Below are 5,921 nucleotides of genomic sequence, written 5' to 3' on the forward strand. Positions count from 1 at the left end.
CCCAGCCAGTTCCCCAATGACTTGTGCTTCCCAAGGCCCCTGCAAAGTTTTTGGCTTAGCATAGAAACTCACCTGTCTTTGCTGGCATGCTGCTCCATTACTCCATGCACTCTCACCTTCATCCTTGCACTTTTTCTCATTGACCCAGCACATGCTATTATGATATGCACCAGGTCACTGAGAAGATGTAGCCAGCGGGGATGAAGACGGAGCACGCCAGCCAGGACAGGTGAGTTTCTATGCTGACAAAAACATTGAGGCTGGGCAGAGCACAAGTCAGGGGGAGACTTGGGGGGGGGGGGGGGGGGGATATTACCCAGGTTGCCCCCTGTGGTAGTGGCAGCCCTGTATGCTGTATGTTCATCTTCTGCCTCTCATACTTTCTGCATGTCATAAGTAATCCAGTGTAATCCATAAGTAATGTACAATTATGGCAAATACATTTTAAGAAGTTACCGTATTCTCTGTAGATTGTAATCACAGCTCAGCCGACAGCAGGAAATCTCCAATAGATCCAAATACTGGACAAGTTCCAAGTACTGTAAATAAATGATGTATTCCCAAATTCTGAGCGATTATCCACTGTGTCTCAGGAAGTGCTTCCGGCCCCACTGTAACCGTCATACCTGTAATACACACAGACTGACCATATGCAGATAAGCTACAAGGGGAGGACGCTTCAGTCTTTATTTCATGGAACAATTCAAGGAAATGCCTGAAGAAAGCCTAGAGTCACAATCCAAACACTTACATTTCACTTTTGAGAAAAAGCTGGCGCTATGGTGGGATATAGTGTCATCAGAGAGACAACACAAGAAAGGTCTTATCCCACGAAGACTCAGGCGGGACTTTTATCCTAATTAACAAGAAAGGAAATATATTTTAGATGAGTAATGGTTATAATTTCACAATACCTGTGGTACGGAACTGATTTTTATTATTTTAAAAAGGAACAGATGTTTAATTAAAACAAATGAAGAGATAAAGTGCATGATAAACTAGAAACGTACAGAGCTGGAGGACAAAAAAAACAGTCAGCAGATTTACAATTTTATTTGACAAAGAGATTAAAATTAAGAAGCAGAAAAAGTTTGTGAGAGACTTTACGGATTACAAATCTAAAACCTGCATACAAAATGGCAATCAGGCAATAATGAAAAGAAGTGTGATAATGATTGTAGTAAAAAGTCACACTCTAACTCCAATAGAGAGGTATCAACTCCAAAAATTGTCAAGATGTATAACAAATATGCTTTCTCTAAACTGAAAACCTTAAAGGGACTCTGAGCTCAAAATAATAATGAAAATGGTACTCACCTGGGGCTTTCTGCAGCCCACCATAGGTCGGGAGGTCCCACGACGTCCATCTGGCTCTTCTCCCAGGCCTTCGCAAAATATGGCTCCCCGGCGGCTTTCCGGCGACACTGGTTTAATCGCGCATGCACCATACTGTCACGCCGGCCACCGTGATGACGCGAGGCGGTCGGCGTGTGACGACAGCGGTTGCGTATGCGGAAGAACAAACCCGACCCTCGGGCCAGTGTCGTCGGAAAGCCGCCGGGGAGCCATATCTGGCGAAGGCCTGGGAGAAGAGCCAGATGGATGTCGTGGGACTTCCCGACCTACGGTGGGCTGCAGAAAGCCCCATTATTTTGAGCTCGGAGTCCCTTTAAAGCGGTCTAACACCCAGCATTACAACTTTGCTTTAAAAGATTGCTTACAACTTAGAAACTATTATGCCAGATTTTTTTTTAAGCAGAAATTCACTGAATGGGTTAAACATGACATTTTAGTTTTGCATTTAGCTAGAAATCTGGGTCAGTGCTGAGGTTTAGATACAAATGTATCTTTGTTTGGAATGCAAATAGACCTCTGAAAAGCCTGTCTGGGAAGCCCTCTGTGCTGTCTCAGAGAGGTGTTTGTTTATTTACATTGTAAATAGATACATTTGTATCTAAACCTCAGCACGGATGCGGATTTCTAGCTAAATGCAACACTAAAATGTCATGTTTAACCCATTCAGTGAATTTCTGCTAAAAAAAAAACTGGCATAATAGTTTCTAAGCTGTAAACAATCTTTTAAAGCAAAGTTGAAATGCTGGGTGTTAGACCACTTTAACCCCACAGAGACCACAGTATAATTCTGCATACAATCATCGCCCAAACATATCATATGTACCTGCCCATCCAATCATTTCCCTATACTCCAAACAAAGGCCACTTTGAAGGCCCACCCCTGAAAACGGTATGTAAACCCTATGGGGACAATAACCATCAGAGCAGAAACCAACCCATACAGTAAACCATCTAGATTTACCATGCATCATCCATCCCTGGAGCACTTTAAATAATATAAAAAGGGATGGAAATCCCAGCCCACATACAAATATGTGGTTCCTCTGAGTGAGAGTACCCCACCACACAACAAGGACAGGACAGTAAGAGAGAGAAGGAAAGAAAAATAACAGTATAAAAAATGCAGAGCAGGGAGAATGAAACAGTGGATGAAAAAAAAAATTAAAAGGATAAAAGACCAGTAGGGGGAATCTTCAACCTTAGTGCAGTGAAATTAAATTGGAGAAGGAGAAAGAGATCCAGGCACCAGATGAGTATGCAACCATTCACAGTTTATTTAATCCCTGGCAAAGACAAGATACACATAAATTAGCAACAATCTGACAGCTGTTTCGCAAGCCACTGCCTGTGTCATACTCACCGGATCCGTGGCTCTCAGTGCTCCCAGGCAGGTGTCTCTACGCGTGCGCGCTGGGGAACGCTGAGCCTTATAGTTCCTCTTAGAGCATCATGGCGCACAGCGTTGCACGGCGCTTGCGCAAATGTGCGCATGCGCAGTCGTTAATCCTGGCGCCAGATTAAATTCCCACAGTATTTAAGCAGTACTACCCTTCACTGCAGTGCTGCTTGTTCTGGCAGTTTGGCTAGTTTACTAATGCGCTTATGAATTGTTATTCTGATCTCCTGTTGTGACCCGGCTTGTGAACTCGACTATCCTTGATCTCCGCCTGCCCTGACCTTTGGCTTGTGACCCCGACCATCCTTGATCTCCGCCTGCCCTGAGCCTTGGCTTGTCGTGTGGAATACGCCTCTCCGTTATTAGTCCTTCACCCAGTAGTGTCCTCCTGTTCTCCGAATCACTGTGGAGCTACTTCCAGCGCAACCTGGTGGGCACTAGGCAGCGAAGTCCGGCATCCCAATTGGGGGGTGTGTTCCAGCATCTCCACTAGGGGGGTGTTGGTGAAGACCCGTGGTCACTTAGACTCTGTGCTGGAGTGGTTCTATATCAGTGGTGAGGTCAACAGCCTCCTGACCTGTAACAGTAACAAGCAGCCATCATGGACACTGGTGGAGGACAATCGCAGATGGATCTTTTATGTGAAATGGTCTCCCAGTTAAGACTTTCTGTTGCAGAGGTCCAGAAGGAGAACTCCAGGAGATCCGGGAATATCTCAGAAATCAGCCAGTTGCTCCAACTTCTGCTCCCACTGCTGCTCCAGCCCCGGCAGCTGTTCAAGTTCCTGCAGTCAACATTGTGCCTATTCCTGTGGAAGTAGCTGCTAATGTTATACCAGAGCCCAGATTACCATTACCTGATCGGTTTTCAGGGGATCGATCCAAATTTAGACTGTTCCAGAGTGCTTGTCGTCTCCACTTCACTTTGGTATCTAGAACTTTCTCCAATGAGGAGATCAAAGTCGGAGCCATCATCTGCCTTCTGCAGGGTGAACCATGAGCCTGGGCTCTCCGGTTGGTGGAACAGAATGATCCAGCTCTTCTCAGTGTCACTTCCTTCTTTGAGGCCATGGCTGAATTATATGATGACCCAGGAAGATGGGCTTCTGCAGAGACTGCTCTTCAAGCCTTACGTCAGGGAAAAAGACCAGTTGAGGAATTCGTCACTGAATTCCACCGCTGGTCAGGAGACTTCCTGGAATGAGTCAGCTCTCAAGTTCTAGTTCCGACAAGGGTTATCTGATATTCTGAAAGATGAACTGGCCAGGGTTGGAGTACCAGAAACCCTGAAGGACTTAAGAGAGATCAGGCCCTACCCGTTCCATATGGGTTCCCTCTATGTCCGAAGCCACTACCACTCCAAGTTTTCCAGCTTCCTCCGCTGCCTCTGATGTTCCCGAGCCTATGCAGCTGGGGTTGGCTCGACCTGCCATTTCTCAGGAAGAAAGACAGCGCAGAAGATCTTCCAATCTTTGCCTCTATTGTGGAGCCCCGGGCCATTTCCGTCTGAATTGCCCAGTTAGACCTTCTGGTAAGCCCGAGCTTCCACTCTGCAAGGACAGCACTGCCCAACTACTGGCTGTCTCTCACATTCCTCTCATCCTCTCGTTTCAGGGCCCCAGAGGAGAGATCGTTAGAGTCAAGGCTTTCATAGACTCCGGAGCCTGTTCCTATTTCTTCTATATTAATCTCGCTATACAACTTCAGCTTCCAACCCGTTGTAAACGGGTACCACTAAACATCCAGTTGGCTGATGGCTCTTCCATTAACTCTGGTCCCATTACGTCAGAGACTCTCCCACTGATGATAACCATTCAAGAAGTGCATCACGAATACACTTGTTTTGATCTGCTCCCTTCTCCGCTTTTTCCGTTGATTCTGGGCATGCCCTGGTTGAAGATGCACAACCCAACCATTGACTGGAGAACTGGTGAAGTGTCTTTCCATTCAGACTATTGTCTTCGCAGCTGTTTTCCCCGGGCTGGAATTCTGTACTGCTTAAATTCCGGAAAGAAAGATTCTGTTCCCTCGGTTTATCACGATTTCTCGGATGTATTCGACAAGTCAGGAGCTGATATCTTACCTCCTCATCGCATCTATGACTGTCCTGTTGATCTCCAGCCAGGTGCCTCTATTCTTTTTGGCAGGACTTACCAACTGTCTGAACCTGAATCCCAAGTACTAAAGGACTACATTGATAAGAACCTTAAGAAGGGCTTCATCCGTCCATCCACTTCACCAGCCGGGGCAGGAATCTTTTTCATGGAGAAGGACGGTTCTCTTCGTCCATGCATAGATTATAGAGAACTAAATAAAATCACGATTAAAAATCGGTACCCTCTGCCCCTCATGTCAGACTTATTTCAAAGACTTCGTACTGCTAGGATATTTTCCAAACTAGACCTTCGTGGAGCCTACAGTCTGGTCCGTATAAGAGAAGGAGACGAGTGGAAGACGGCTTTCCGTTCCATATTCGGGCATTTCGAGTATCTGGTAATGCCCTTCAGGTTATGCAATGCCCCAGCCACGTTCCAGCACTTCGTTAATGATATATTTAGTGATTTCATCGATGACTTTATGTTAGTCTACTTGGCTGATATACTTGTATTCTCCCCTTCTTTGTAGGAACATCGTACTCATGTAAAGAAAGTGCTGTCTCGTCTTAGAACTTATGAACTTTATGCTAAACCTGAAAAGTGCGAGTTCGAGAAGAAGTCTATCCAGTTCCTGGGCCTGAAGATATCACCAGGAGGTCTAGAGATGGACCCACAGAAAGTTTCCGCCATTCTCGACTGGCCAGTTCCTTCTGATAGAAAGGCCTTACAAAGGTTTATCGGATTTGCCAACTTTTACAGAAGATTTATTAAGAATTTCTATCAGGTTGTGGCTCCTATCACTCAGTTAACCAGTACTCGTCAAGCTTTTCACTGGACTGCCGAAGCCCAAGGTGCATTTGAAAAACTTAAGACCTGTTTCACTTCAGCACCTGTTTTGAGACATGCAGAACCTTCTAAACCTTTCATCCTGGAGGTAGATGCATCGGAGATCACTATTGGAGCCATCCTGTCACAACGATTTGATTCTAAAGACATTCTCCATCCTATCGCCTTCTTCTCCCGGAAACTTAGCGCCGTTGAAAAGAACTATGATGTGGCGGATCGAGAACTCCT

Source organism: Hyperolius riggenbachi, chromosome 2, assembly GCF_040937935.1.
Source record: "Hyperolius riggenbachi isolate aHypRig1 chromosome 2, aHypRig1.pri, whole genome shotgun sequence".
Lineage (NCBI taxonomy): Eukaryota > Metazoa > Chordata > Amphibia > Anura > Hyperoliidae > Hyperolius > Hyperolius riggenbachi.